We start from the raw sequence: 15,621 nt of genomic DNA, 5'->3' as shown, positions 1-15,621 counted from the left end.
ATGTGCTTTTAATTTCATTTGGTCTTTACGTCTCATCCCAGCCGTGCACTATAAAACACTTGTACGAGAATGCTTGTCTGACATAGATGAACCTTCCCTCCTAAGCCTTTCTAAAGAGGAGAGAAGTATATCGCACCCAGAACATTATTGCTGACAACAGCAGATACATAAACAGCCCCCCCATTACACCAGAGACACCAGTACACCGGAGTGGGGAGCAGTATTGAATTCATTATCACATACATGCAATGGTAATGATCAACAGGAGAATCCACAGTAAACGTAAAGCATTCCTGATCATTAACTACTGCACTCACGTGAGTTGGAAGATGCAGATTCAGACACTGTGGTTATTAAATGTCTAATGGCTATTTGCACATGAGAAGGGCCATATTAATCACGGTGTCCTAGCCAAACACCAAGCTCAGTAATCCCACTGTCTCCCTAACATCCTCTCACTTTATCCAAAAATGTCAGGATTGCTTTCTCCTGCCTATTACCTTCCAGTTGCAAGTCCTTCATCTCCTCTCCTAAAATGTTGTGTGGTGTCTGTGAGAATTGCTGTCCCAGGCGAGTTCACCGCCCAGGTGGCCTGACTGCAACGATGTAAAAAAGTGGTTTTAGCCCTCCTGGTAAAGTCTGTGAAGTACCAGGGAATGAAAAGTAATCTGAATAAAAAGTACAAGGTAATGTTCTCACCAGAAAAGCAGCTAGCATAGCTACTGGGAGCTTTTGACAGTCAGGTCCCTCATTGCATGCCTAAGCACCAATTAGTCTCCCTCTGTTGAAAATGTTCATCAAAATCCTGAAGAAAAACCACGTGGTGGAGAAACTACTGCACACCCCGACCCTTATGCAGATCTACATGCACTGCTCTTGTTTTCCCATCTCCTGTATCTCCCATTATTGCAGCCACTAAGGCAGCTCCCCGCATGGCAGTGCTACAGTGGATACAATGCTGCTGGTCACCGGCATCTTCATCACTGCTGTGGTGCCTCTGGGACCAAGCTGAAATGTAGCAGCAGTGGGAAGTGTTAGGGGCAAAGTGCAGGCAGTAGCAGTCTTGAGAAGTCATGATAGGGTTTAGATGTGAGGCGTGAAAGAGATGGGGGAATCTGAGGCCTTCAGAGCATCAGCTTCATTTTAAAATTCTCAGAGAAGGGAAAAGATAAGTGATGCAAAAGACTGGAACATCTGTCATCAAAATCAAGGAGCTTTTCTTCACTCGTGCCTCGTGCATCTGACCCTAGATTATCCACTCTGCACCTAGACACAGTGCGCAACTAAACTAGCTATGCGGGTGATATTCCCTCTGGAGTACGGAGTAAGGTGTGAGCGCAGATAAGTTTGCCCCACAGAGGAGCCCTGCAACTCCCAGGTCTCCAAGTGGAGACTAAGTACACAGATCTCCTGACTCCCAATCCACTACCCACAGTGAAGTACCAGTGAATGAAAAGTAATCTGAATAAAAAGTACAAACTAATGTTCTCATCAGAATAGCAGCTAGCATAGCTACTGGGAGCTTTTGACAGTCAGGTCCCTCATTGCATGCCTTCCAAATATCATGGCTGGGGGCGGGATCCCTGGACATTTCATGTTTAAACACTGTCACCTTCCAGGGAGGACCGTTTCAGGCTGGGAGGACTCCAAGCTCCCAAATCCTTTTTGGTATGATGACCTGAAGCCAAATTGAGTCAGGCTGTGACTGCATCAGACTTCACTAAGTGAGACGGGGTCACGTTTGGTCACAGCACGCAAGGAAAAGCCAGGTGCTGTGAGGAAGCAGCATTGGGGATTAAACAGCAGGCCCTCTTCCCTCTGAGTCACAGCTGAACCAATGCCCAGGGCTGATGTCAAGGGAGAGAGCTGTGCTGCCCCGGGCCTTCAAATATCTCAGGGTTTTAAACGCATAGTCCCAGCCCTGAACTCTGCCATACTGAAATCCCTTCAGTCCAAGTGGATGCAGTATTCCTCCCTTCCTGTCTTAAATAACCCTGTAGATTTGCTGTTCAGGCACATCACAGCTTTCCTCTTCTCTCCACACCGGCCTCCCATGGTATGATGCACACAAGTTCATTTCTCAGTCATGCTAGCAGCCGGTGGACTGTGCCCAACGTCTCGGAAAGCTCCAGGTTGAACATGGTGATCAACAGTTTTGATCCTCTGGCACAGTGGGATTCTCCACCCGTCCTGTGTCAGGGAGATGCAACTTTTCAGACCTTGCAATGAGCTTCCTCACCTTGTTCTCCGGGCAAGGTGCCTTTCTAACTCCCAGGTGCATGAAGCGCTGGCACAGCCTTCTAGGGGGTGGCTAAAGGAGGGCAAACAGTATAATTCATTTTAAGATAAGGCTGTATAAGTGAATGTGAGGAATTATATAATACAATAACAAGGGGTCAGACTCAACAACCTTTGAGGTTCCTATTTCTTTGACCTTGCTTTCTCTAACAGGTGTGGACTCCAAAACATGCATGTGTCTTTAGAAACCTACTTCTAAAATAAGACACTCCGCTGCACGTACTTCTCCCCCTGGGAGAATAAAAAAGCATGAGAGACGTGGGTCACATCACCCAGTGAAAGACTGCAAGGCACACAGGTGCTGGGGTGGATACGTGTGGTATAATAAGACCCTTAATAGAAGACGGAAAATTGACGGGTCTTGAATAGCTGCCACATTTCAATGGCAATGGCTGTCCAGCGGCAGGTGAAGTGATCCCCGTATATAGCCCATAAAGACAGCACGACTGATCCTCTAAAAACGCAGGTCCTTACCCTCGCTCAGTGATTATAAGAAAAACAGGCAGGGTCATGATCCAGGCCTCCACTTATCGTCATGCCCTGGGCTATATATATATATATATATACATGCTTGTCAAGAGAGCTCAGCACTGACAAGTTTTGCTTCCTGTTGTGGATTGGAGTTTGATTAGCTGGGGTTTCTTTTAATGTATATTAAATATCATGTAATATTAATGGCCACATTAAAGAATAATTTCTCTTAAAAAAAACAAAACAGCACAATAGCAAAAAGTGTCCAGAAAGGAGAAATCAAAAAGCCCCCTAACAAATGGAACAATTAATTATTTAGATTAAATAACCACACTCGAGATAAAAGGGCGACACTTATAGCACGATAAAGTGAACTTCTGCAGCAGGAGTTTCGATCTGGGGACTTTTTGGCAGATGGCGGCAGTAGCATTAGCCCAGTCTGTGTGCAGGCTTGTTCTCATTTTTGTCCTTTGACCCCCGGAGGCAACCATGCCTTGTTTACCAGAGGTTAGGCAGGCCATCTCCTCTTTCCATTAACCCTCTAAGGAGGTGAGAGCGAGATCATGAATGGGCTTGTTGTGCTGGGTGTTTGCTGCTATTAGGCTGAACACACAGCGGCTCTGAGGTGTGCTCAGAGAAGGTGGCTGGGCCAATATTTATTGATAGGAGAGAAGCAGGAGACAGAAATTTGACATGTGGCTGCTGGGTTGGTTTTTCTTTTGCCTGTTCTGTGTGTGCTGCCAGGACTAGCCAAGGTGACACTGAAGAGTAAATATGCTTGGGTTCCTTCGAATACACAGTGCAAAGGAAGAGGGATAAAGGCAGTGTTTGCCACCTGTGGATGGGGAGATGAAAGCTCAGGGAGTGGCCTGTTATGGGCCAAATCCCATATCCCTATTGGCGTAATGCCCCTGGCTTCCATGGCATTATGACAGGAGAGAATTTGGCCTTGCATGTGCTGCACAAGCTCTGTTGAAGCAGAAAGCAAAGCTACTCGGTGCAGATGCAATGAAACCCCAGACTGGCGGAGAATCGCAACACAAGGCCAGACTCTGGTCCACCTAAGTAGACATCTAAGTGGACTAAGGCCCTGGGTACAATCCCACTCCACCCTGTCCCAGTCCCTAAAAATCCATTAATGCATCAACTTCTACAATATACTTCAAGCATGAGGCAGAAAAAAGCAGCATGGAAGAGGACCCACCCACCTTTGGGATTAACTATTGTTCAGCCACTAAAGCAAAGTGCAACAGAGTCACATGTAAGTGTCCAAGTCCATTTACACACCTGGAAGAACAGATCCTGGCCCACTGTAACCAATCTACTGGACAGCCTAAGGTTCTTGGTAGAGCACCAGCGCACTGGAGATCCAGGCAGACTGCAGGTTTGTCTTCTGTAGCAGGTGCTGGTGCTTAGTGACTGACCAGAGGTATTTGCCAGTGATACCAGCTGAACATGGCAGTGCAGCTGAAAGCAGGCCATTTTGGCCATTCTACTCCCAGCTGGCACAAAGTGCAGGGACTGCATCAGTGGGGCAGGAGAGAGAGATAATCCACGTATGTGCAAAGCTGGAAAGAGGTTTGATTCAGGTCCCACTTATAGGGGAGGTCAGGATGGATGAAGAGGGCAAGGGGGCATTTACTTTATCCAGACTGAGCTCTCATCCCCAGGCTTCTTCAGTCTAACCTGACTGCAAGATTTCTCCCTCTCTCTGCCATGGCTTCAGATCAGATCGTCTGCACCAGGATTATTTCACTCACTTCCCTTTTCCCGCTGCCCTCCTTCCCAAACCTCGGGACACCCCCTCGCTCCAGCTGCACAAGCTGGGTCTCTGGGCTAGGAACAGGTGGCTGCAAATGGCTCCCTTGTCCTTTGATGTCCTCACCCAAGCCCCCCCCTGGATTTCACTAGGTTCAAGAGGGGAGTCCAGCATCTCTCTGTGTTTGCTGCGACTTTGAACTCCCACCCTCTGCCCTCCGGTTGCTAATTGCAAAATCCTGCCAGCCCCTACGGCTTGTAAATACTCCCAGCTGGGGCAGAGCTGTGAGATTCCTCTTATCCTGTTTGCTTCGGCTGGGGGGTGGGCAGGCCTCTCCTCCAAGACTTTCTTCTCTTGATTGAGCAGTCAGCGGAGATACAAGAGATGCTGCATTCAGGGAATACATCCAGTGCCATACCTAGACTCCTGGCAGCCTCGGGCGAACTTTTAGTATTGGGCCCCTCCTTCGCCAGAGATAATGATTTTTTCGTTTCAAAAGTCTTTATCCCATCTGTGGTATCAATGTCTTTCAATAGGTCGTTCTCAATTGATAACATTGCCAGTCCCATATACATGCAATATTAAAACTTTTTTCTGCAATTGTAATTTTTTTTTTTTAATTTTCAGGCCCCCTTTCTGTCCGGGCCCTGGGCGGCCACCCGGTTCGCCCATGCCTGTGTCCAGGTCTGAATACAGCCATTCAGCATATAGACACTCCACACTGCAAAGTCCTAAATCAACATTAACCTTGGGAAATAATATAATACAAAACATCCACCTCAGAAATTATACCAATCCTTTGACATCCAGGCCTCAGGAGTTAAATCTAGTATTAAAATGTATATACAATGTCTTTTCATGGGGTAGAGCATATGTCACAACTGTCAGCTCCAGGTATCAGGTCCAATGGAGTGTCCTAGTGATACCTCAGACCCACACAAACTCTGTATGAATGCACAGCTACAATCACAAATAATCCAGAAGTGTAAAAGTGGAGGTTCCTGCAGCAACCTCGACCCTGCTGCATGGCAAGACCCATCCACTGTCCTGTACATGTCGGGGTTGCCAGCTGCTTTGGAGTGCAAACAGTGTCTGAACAGTTCATCCTCTGGACCCCTGCAGTCCCATTCACTACGATTGTACACACTGCCTTCTCTCCCACTTGCCATCCCTGTCGGTACCCCAGGAAATGCATGGGAAAGGGACAGGAGGTATGGTTCATTATTTATTTGCAGCAGCACCTAGCATAGACCAGGACTCCGCTGTGCAGGGGTCTGTACAGAGACTAGAAAAACAGGCTCCTATCCATCCAAAATCCCACAGGCTTCACTCCTGCAGCCGGTACAAATGGGCTTTACCTGTCTGGGGGACCACATTATATATTTTGGGGGGTATATTTGAAGGGCACAGGGGACAATCTGATGCGTCTCTTAATGCATCTGAGCAGCTGGAAATGAAAGGAACCAGCCTCCGGGTCACCTCCCAGCTTCACCAAACCAGCAATAGCCGTGCTTCAGACCTCAGCTTGGGAAAAGCTGCTCTGCTGCTAACAAGATAAACAGTAATATTTAGTGTGGCCCTTAGTGCCTTCCTTTCCTAGACCAGGGGTGCTTAATCCCTGGCCCATGGGTCAGATCCAGCCCCTGGTGCCTTGTCATCCAGGCTGTGGGACTCCCCACAGGTCTGTGGGGAACCCCATGGACCGTAACCCTGCACGCTAGATAGGGCACGCAGGGTGATGCACAGCCCGATCCCGGTGTGCAGGAGCAGCGCAGGGCTCCCAAACCTGATCCCAGTGCATGAGACCAGGCAGAGGTGGCTCAGGGTCCCCAGGGTCCCATCCTGACAATGCAGGGCACAGCAGGGGTGACACGAGGCCTCCAGAGTTTGATCCTGGCATGCGGGACCAGGCGAAGGTGACGCAGAGCTGCAGAGTCTGACCCCTGCACTTGGGAGCAAGCGCAGGCAGGGCCCAAGGCCTCAACCTGGCACATAGGGTCTAATTTGCCCCATAGACCAGCCCTGTACCCCTCATTTGGCCCACAGAGCCAAAACATTGAGCACCGGTGACCTAGACCAGGTAAAGCAAACACAAATAGTGCGTGGGGATGGAGCTCTAATCAAAGTCAACATGCCCAGTGCTTGGCTATGCCAAGGGCACACGCAGTACCCAGCACTCCCAAACCACGGAGAATATAACAGAACTGCTGTTCTACCCCTGCACAGCAAAGGGTAAACTCTCTACGCCTCTCACCACCCCAAGCCCTCAAATGCATAACCCCCTCCCACTGCCTTTACTATGAGTTACCAACCAAAATTGATGCTGAACTGAGAAATCCCCTGCAACAGCCGCCAGCCTTTTCCTCTGCTCTGAGCACCTTGAATCTATTGCATCGCTTCTCCTTGGGCTTTGCTGGGATCAGGACCCTCTGCAGGTGGGTCCAGATCCACCCATATGGGTCCAGATCCACCCATATGTGGGATACATGAGGTGGGGCACCAGCTCCCACGGCAGCTAGCTTGTGTTGGGGCTGCTGAGGAACAGCCATCTAAGTGGAAGGAGGCATTCTCCGGGCCAGCCCTCTGACTGGAGAAATTAGCTAGTTTATTCCAATAAAGATGCTAATACCGTGGCTTTGTGAAAGGCGAGAAATTTCCATTGTCATTCAGAAGCAATTTGTAGCGGATTTGAAGCCTCTGAAAAGGTGATGTGCTGGTGGCTGGGTTTGTACAATGCCCGGCCCGAGATTCACAGCTGAGCATTCTTCGCCTCCATATGCTTCAGCAGTGTCCAATTTGTATTCTAATGGGGAGGAGGCGCTGGAGTGGAGCGGTGAGAGACAGCCAGCGCCTGCACAGGGGGCCATCAACTCTCCTGGGTCAGAAAAGGGGGGAGCAGGGAGACAGTGAGACCTCATCAGACATTCACGGTTTGCTCCTTCGTGCTGGGCCTCCGGGAGCAGGAAAGCAGAAAGCCTCTGTGCTGCTCCAAGCCCCTCGGGTCTCCCTCTCAACTAAATGGGTTGCGGGGGCTTTGCTTGGTGCAGGGGGGCTGGACCCAATGATATTCCAAGGTCCCTTCCGGCCTTATAATCTACGTTTGCTAAGGCGCTGATGGCTACTGATGTTAACTCTTTCTGCTTCCAAAAGCCCTTTGCCAACAGTTAGGGGCTGAATCCTCCCAGCTGCCAAAGCAGCCAGATACCATTAGTAGGAGCAGTATTAGTATTGTTACAATCGGATATTAGCACTGGTTGGAAAGAAAGGGTAGAAAGCACCCCAGAGGAAAGCCTCTTGCTCAGGTTTTCACAACAAATCAGCATCTGAGCCTGGAGTCCTTGGTCCCATTGGGAGGCCTAGCCATCATTTAGTTGAGGCAAAACTAACCCTTTATGCCCTACAGACTAGGGGTGCACCAATAGGTTGTTTTGGTCGATACTGATGGCCAATTTTTAAGGAGCCATATCAGTCAATACCGATCCAATTGCTGATATGCAGCCCAGCAACTTGAAGAGCAGCATCCAGTTGGTAAGCCCAGCCCAGCCCCCCACTGGGAAAGTCCAGCACTGCCCCAGCCCCAGCCTGCAGCTGCAGCCTGCCCTTGCCCCCCACACAGATCTGGGGGTACACACCTCCCATGCCTCCCCCAGCGGTGCATGTAGTGGCAGGAGCCGTCCTGCCTCCCCGACTCACTCCAGACGAGCCACTCATGACTCCGTCCCGTACCCCGCCCCGGCTGGGCAGCGCCTGCCCCTGCCCCACTCCCTCCCTCACCACTGGGGCCTCAATCTGCCCCTCCACCTCTTCCCCCACAACAGACTTACCAGCTAGACAGTGCCGGGCTGTGGTCCTGGCCGCCTGCATGCTGCATGCACGCATGGGGGCATTTATCAGTGACAGTATTGGCCACATCATCCAAAAAAAGCTGATTGCCGATACTGTCAATTTTCCTTATATCAGTGCCAATCTGATATGGGACTGATGTATCTGTGTGCCTCTACCACAGACCCCTGCACACCTGGGGCAGTGGCAGGCAGCAGAAGCCGGGGAAGGAGGGGGAGCCCTGAGACCTGGGCTGCTTCTGTAGCCAGAGCAATAGAGGAAGCAGTGGCTGGGTGGGAGCCCTGGGACTGCATGTTAACCCTTTTGGGGCCACCAGTCAAACAGTCAGGACTAAAGTATTTGTCTGTCACATGCAATCCGTTCATGCCATCTTACCATTACACCAGGGTCCCTAGGAAAGACTACCTTTTCTTTACCAAGCAGCAGAATGCCCTGGTGAAACGAAAAGAAAGCTTAAAAGGCAGCCATGTCACTTCTAAAGATAAGTCACCAGATCCTGAGAAGAGAGTGATGTAAGGATAGTGTCCTTTATCCACAAGGACCCCGAAAGCACCTTCCAAATTGCAAGTCTCTGGAGTTAAATGCTACAGTCCTTCCTCAGTCAAGCAGATCCACTGCAGCAGAAGGGCAGTGAGATGATTTGCCTAAATTCAAATGAAAAACAAATCCTCCCATGCCCACCCCACCCTAGCTTTTGCTGACTTGCTCCGAAATAAAATGCAATCAATATCGTCGTCTGAATTGAAGTTAGACTCAGTACAGCAGCAAGGCTCCATTACCGCTGGTTGTGCCGGCCTCCTCCGCCTGACCCTACACCTCTTGCTCTTTACATCATGTGATGTAAAGTTTAGCAGTGACAGCAGAAACCTTCACAAGACAGAGCTGATGCAGGAAGGCCAGGCACGCTCGACACTTCTCTGCCACTATATCACCTCTACCACCCTATCTGAGAATAACCTTATGCTGAATTTCACATTTACTGTGAGCCACAGACTGGTGAAATCAATGTCACTGCCAAGGCTTGTTCTAATATAAATGTCATGTGGGGGCCCAATTCAAGAAGCTACTCAAATACATGCACAACTTTATATGGCAAATAACCCCATTGCATTCAGTGGGGTTATTCACATGTTCAAAATTCGGCCCAGACTCAAATACCCTGTAAACTGCAGCCGAGCAGATGAGGACCATCAGAGCTGCCACACTGGAAAGTGTGGTTCAACATCATGCCATGAGAGAGAAAGATCTTCCCGGTCCCAGCTGTTGATCAGTTCGGTAACCTTTGTTACTGGCTAAACTATTTGTATACAGCGAGTGTCTGATCCTTGGTTTTTGCTATCACTAAGTCATTTTTTCACTTTTTCACAGTCCTTCATGTTTGGTCATTCAAAACAGTTGCAAAACTTTCTAAGGTCCCGGTGGGACAACTGTTTTAAACATAGAAACAACCCCTGTTAGATCAGTGGGGCCACCTCCATGGTTAAAGTTAGGTGCTTGATACATGCTTTGCTGAACTGGGGTGAAATGTTTCCCCCAGACATGTATCAGTGCCAGGGCTGGTTTCTGGTACCTCTCCATTGATTGTGTGCTATATTTGCTATTCAGGTTGCTGCTGTATCAGTACCATTTCTCACTGTCTGAGGACAGTGTTAGGTTAAAAGTTATAGATTAAAAACGCTAATAACAGATTGCACACAAGGCGGAAGGTTTGGTCGCCAGCCAGTGTAGCTGGTATGTTTTATGCATGTGTGAGATTATGTTCAGTCATGCTGTCTGGCCTAGGCCAGAGCTTGGATAAGGCAACACTACCTTCTACACACCTGCTGAGTGCTTCCCAGACATTGTTTTACAAGATGAAATAAATTAATTCAAATGGCAAGAAGCCTTCGGCAGAGAGGCGATGTCATCCTCTGTGCTATCCAGGAGTAGCAAGTAATTCTTAGCAAGAATTGCATTTTCAACAAATTGGGAATTTCAGTGAGAAATAGGAAAAAATGAAACAAAACGTTCACAGATTTTCTCCCTGTTTGTGAGCTGCTCTTGGATTATCCAGCCGGATATAAGGACTCCAAGCTCACTCTACTCTTTTTGCTATTCTTTCGCCTCAAGGAAAACAAAGCAAAGCTGGCTGGCTTTGTGTTTTAGCTTTGCTCAGTCTCCATTCTAGACGGGGATCTGACCATTGCTAGTTTGAACCTGGGGCTAATTCACAGCCATTGTCCACCTTTGTCCAGTACGATGCTGCTGTCTGATGCTCGACACAACATGGATGCAGAGAAGGGAATGTTGCCACTGAAAGAAAATGGTTTTCACTAAAATAAAATTTTAAAAAGCACGCACCCTGGGCTTTTCCTATCCCTCTCTTTGCAATCTCTTCCAAACAGTGCTCTGCCAGCCTTTTTCATGGGGGAACTTTGAACTTCTCTCCCTGCACCACACCTCTCAAGAAGCTTTGGCCTTTGACAACCCCCTTTTTACCCAGATTGGTACACCTCCTCTAAGCCTATGGTGTAGAGTTTCACATTTAGGGTATACCCTTTGTTATGGGCTCCCATACAGCCACGGGAAAACAAGGCAGGCAATGAGAGCTGCTCTCTTTAATCTATCCATTGCCTCTGCCACCACAAAACGGAAACACAATAGCAAAACCCTGTATTGGACTCTCCATCACTGGCTTGATTTTTGCCATTTCTTCAAGGATGCCTTATTCAGTGGTTGTGTTGGGGGAGAAAGATGCTTCCAGATTTTTAGACAGTCTTTGTTACTGGTTCAGAATACTAATTTTGGACCAAGTCCTTGGAACAGTACGTCTCAGGTTCATCAATTTTTAGATATTAAAGGGATGAATCCTGGATTCGTCAGCAGAGGGGCTTCCCGGGGAGAATGTCCAGCCTCTGGGATACTCACGCTACACAGCATCCTTGTCGATCGGCAGCTGTATGGGGTAGGAAGATGTCCCAGAAGTAGGTAGGCCCTGGGCTAAGTTTAAAAATCAGAAGAGAGAACCTCACAGCAGATGGTGGCTGCATCTCTGCGCAGGGCTGCTCTCCAAAGAGAAAGGGGAAGGGCACGATGGAGCAGCAATGAGGCACTGTCCAATCTAAGAACGCAGGGGCAAGGGTCAGTCACTACACATGTGAGCAAGGAAGGCCCCGAGGGGAAGGAAGGATGCAGGAGACGAGCCGCCTCCAGGCTGTGACTCAGGAAATACACATGCCGCTGGAGCAGACAGCTCTCCCATTCATGATGGAGCCCAGCCTGTGGCCACTGCTGATTGCTAGCAGTTGAGGAGAGCTTGGTAAGGCCAGCACTTACCTGCAGGCTCTGGATACCGCCACTTGGCATCCCACTGGACTGTACTCAGTTATGTGCAAGCAAGCTCATATTCGTGTCTGTCCTTCCACACCCCTCCCTTCCTGGGGGACATGACTTTGACTTGCACCTCCAGTCGGCACCTGGGGGACAACTGCCCGTCGGTGTGTGGTCCTACAACTGTGGGTGTCGACCATTCGCAGACAGCTGGGTGCTCACTGTGCCACCTGGGGCCATTACTGTCCATGAGTCCCTCTGTGTAACCCAGGCTGCCTATTATAATGACCATTCGCCCTCCCACTTGGGCCCCTGGTAGCTTTGCTCTGTGAAGCGCTTTGAGATCTATGGATGAAAAGGACCGTATAAAGAGCTAGGGATTAATAAGTATAATACTCTTCCCTTGTACTCCACACCCTCCCTGCTGCCAGACCTAATGCCCATTAAAGTCAATGGCATTAGCTCTATTGAATTCAACTGGCTTCGGACCAAGCCGCTGGTGCACATCGCCACCCACACTGGTGGGCAATGCCATTGTAGAACCATCTGCTCCTTTGTTGCTACCTGATCCCCTCCCTTTGCAACAGTACTCACCCCCACCACCCTTTATATTGCTGTGCCCCTGCTTTAGCTGCCTACTCACCTGCAGAAGGCTCGACTGGCTCAGGAAGCACTAGCTGTGCTGCCACTGTTTGTTCACTTGTAACTTTTGTACCTAACAGAGGAGGCTGGTTCATCCCTGGTTTAAGCTAGTGAAACTCCAGGGGCAGGAGCATTGTCTGTGGGACTATGAATGCAGAGAGCAACTGCAATGCCCCAAGCAGCTGCTTTCTCCCACATCCTTGCTTAGGCGTGAAATACTCTTCTAGACCTAAGCCTTAAAGCTTGAACCCTGTTTTTCACCCAACGTCTATTCTATTCTACTCTGTTTAAATACAGTGCGCCTTACCACAAAATATGGTAAAATATTTCAGCAGTCCATTAAGTGATGTGACTAATATCTGCAGTGCAAAAATCTAGAACTCTTGGTTCAGAGACGATACCTTTTATTAGATCAACTGAAAAATTGCACACAAAAAAAAGATATGGGAACTTTTTACCATCTTTAACTTCCCCTGCACCTGATGAAGGGTGTGTAGGCCTAAAAGCTTGCAGAAAAAGATACATTTTTTGCAATTTCTCAGTTGGCCTAATAAAAGGAATCATCTCTAAACCTAGAGTTCTGGATTTTTGCATTTCTTTTTGACTCAGACCAACGTGGCTGCCAAATACATCTCACGTGACATGACTAATTTCTGTCACCTGCGATTTGTTTTTGGGATCCTCTCCCAGTGGGAGAAGAGGTGGCCAGTGGAGTGTCTTATCCCAGTCTGGAGTTCCCTTATTTAATATACACGTTGCTGCCTATTTCTAATAGAGAAGACAAGGTCAAAGAAACACACCTGGCACTTTGGAGCAAAAGGTGCCAACTCCTGCTGAGATGCCTAAGATTAAGTTGATAAGCATTAGGTAGGCTGCCAGTGGAGACTTCTAATAGTTTCCTTACTTATTTATACACCATAGGATGTGTTAAATGTATTTGACTCCAAGGCACCTAGCTGTGAGCACAGCTGGCTTGTGGAAGTGCCTGTTCTCCTCACCACTTCTCACCCCCTCTCTCTGTTTATTATACTCCCTCTCCTGTTATGTCTTGTCTTAAATAAGATCTTAATGTCTCTAAGGCAGGGTCCCCATTTTACTATGCATCTGTGCAACATTAAGCACAACCGCTTCCATTGTCCAGATGGAGGGAGGTTATTAATCTTACTGTAATACCACTGCAAAAAAAATTACCCTTATTAGTATGCAGTGATGCTACTAGGTTTATGCCAGGCATCAAACTTTTCCTAGCCCCATCTTTGTTCTTTGCTGGATGAGTCCAGATAAAAACTCTCCCTGGTTCAGAACTAGTTGCTTGAAAAAGGGCATCTCTGACCTCCTGGGGTTTTGCAGCAGGGATGTTGATATTTGTTGCTGCTAATGCACATCAGTTTTCTAATTTGCACCTAATGCACCCTCAGCTATATCATTAAATTCTGACTACAGACATGCCATTTTTTTGTGCCGACTTAATCAAGCAGTTGATAGCTGTTGTTAGCATTTGTTGCCTTCCCGGCTAGAAAAAAAACAAAAAAAACCCAACTCCGCTTTGCAAGGAGCTATTCCTACCCCCTTCTCTTGCAAAGGCAATCGCATATTTAGCATGTTCACAGCTCTGGGACTGCAGTAATTAATTGTCTGTCTGACGCGCAGGCTTCCCTAGCCCTCCAGTCATTCATTTCTGTAATAAATAAATAAGAAATAATAGCAATAATCATCAAAATGAATAGCTCCCTGATGGTCCATTCCAACATTTCTGTGCCCAAGTCCCCTTTCGCTGCAGACCTGGATGGGTCACAGGGACTGCGGTAGCACAGCTTGGATCTGGTGGGGGAATGGAGGGGTTCCTAGCTGAGCTGCCAAGTGGTCCTGGATGCAGCTGAAATCTTACTCACATCCTGCCTCCCACTGAAGCCACTGGGAAGCTCTGTTCCTAGGGCCCGGCCTGGTCCCCCAGTCTGTTGTGTGACGTGCTACTTAAATTGAGACAGAGGCATCAACCCCTGATCTGTGAGGCTGACAGCACCAGATCTTGAGCACAGCCCATCTCTGCTTTACTTAACTGCTTGGATGGACTCTCTTGTATCCTTTCCCCTCCTCTGGTCTTTGGGTCTTTCCCCCTCTCCCTGAAATTTCTGGCACCCAGAGCCATGCCGTGCTCATTCATACAGCTGGGTGATGTTTGCCCAGCAAGGATCATTTGAAAACATAGCATCAGCTTGTCGGAGCACATAGGGGCTTCGCTGCTTCGCCCAGCCCATTCCCCACCGTGCCAGGGAATACCATAACCATACATGTAAAGAGCTCTTCATTTGCTGGTCCTGGTCTACCCTATGCTGTGCCAGGCAAGGCAAGTCCAGACGTGCTTGGGTGTGTATGAACACCCACACATGTGTGCAAGGGCACTGGGGGGGGGTGTATGGACACCCACACATGAGTGCAGGGCCAGTGATAGTAGGCAGGGGGTCTGTGTGTGCATGTATGTCTGTGTGTGTATGTGTATCTCTGTGGGTGGATGTGTGTGCACATGTGTGTATGTCTGTGTGTATGTGTTTGCATGTCTGTGCATGCATGCATGTGTGCATGTGTTATGTGTGCGCATGTGTACGTGTGCTTGTGTGTGCGCTTGTGTGTGTGAGCATGTGTATGTCTGTGTGTGCACATGTGTATGTCTGTGTGTGTACATGTCTGTATCTGTGTGCATGTCAGTGTGTGGGGGTGCTTCTGTGTGTGTGCATGTGTCTGTACAAGTGTGTATGTGTGTGTGCTTGTGTGTGCATGTGTCTGTACGTGTGTATCTGTGTGAATGTCAGTGTGCGTGTATCTGTGTGTGCATGCATGTATCTGTGCATGTCAGTGTGTGTGTGCATCTCTGTGCATGCCACTGTGTGTATCTGTGTGCATGTGCATGTATCTGTATACATGTCAGTGTGTGTGTGCGTATATATCTGTGTGCATGTGTGTGTGTATGCCTGCCACTATGTGTATCTGCGTGTATCTGTATACATGTCAGTGTGTGTGCGCGTATATCTGTGTGCATGTGTGTGTGTATGCCTGCCACTGTGTGTATCTGCGTACATCTGTATTCATGTCAGTGTGTGTGTATCTGCGTGCATCCGTGTGCATGTCGGGGTGCGTGTGTGTGCGCGTGCATCCGTGTGCATGTCGGGGTGCGTGTGTGTGCTCCCCCCGCGCGCCCCGAGCTGCAGGTGCCGGCGGAGCCCGGGCCACGTCCCCCCCCAGCCGCCGCCTCCTCCGGCCCGCCCCCGTGCATGCTAACTAACCTTCTCACACCAGCCCGG

Source organism: Alligator sinensis, unplaced genomic scaffold (assembly GCF_000455745.1).
Source record: "Alligator sinensis unplaced genomic scaffold, ASM45574v1 scaffold857_2, whole genome shotgun sequence".
Lineage (NCBI taxonomy): Eukaryota > Metazoa > Chordata > Crocodylia > Alligatoridae > Alligator > Alligator sinensis.
This window is presented reverse-complemented; position numbering follows the sequence as displayed.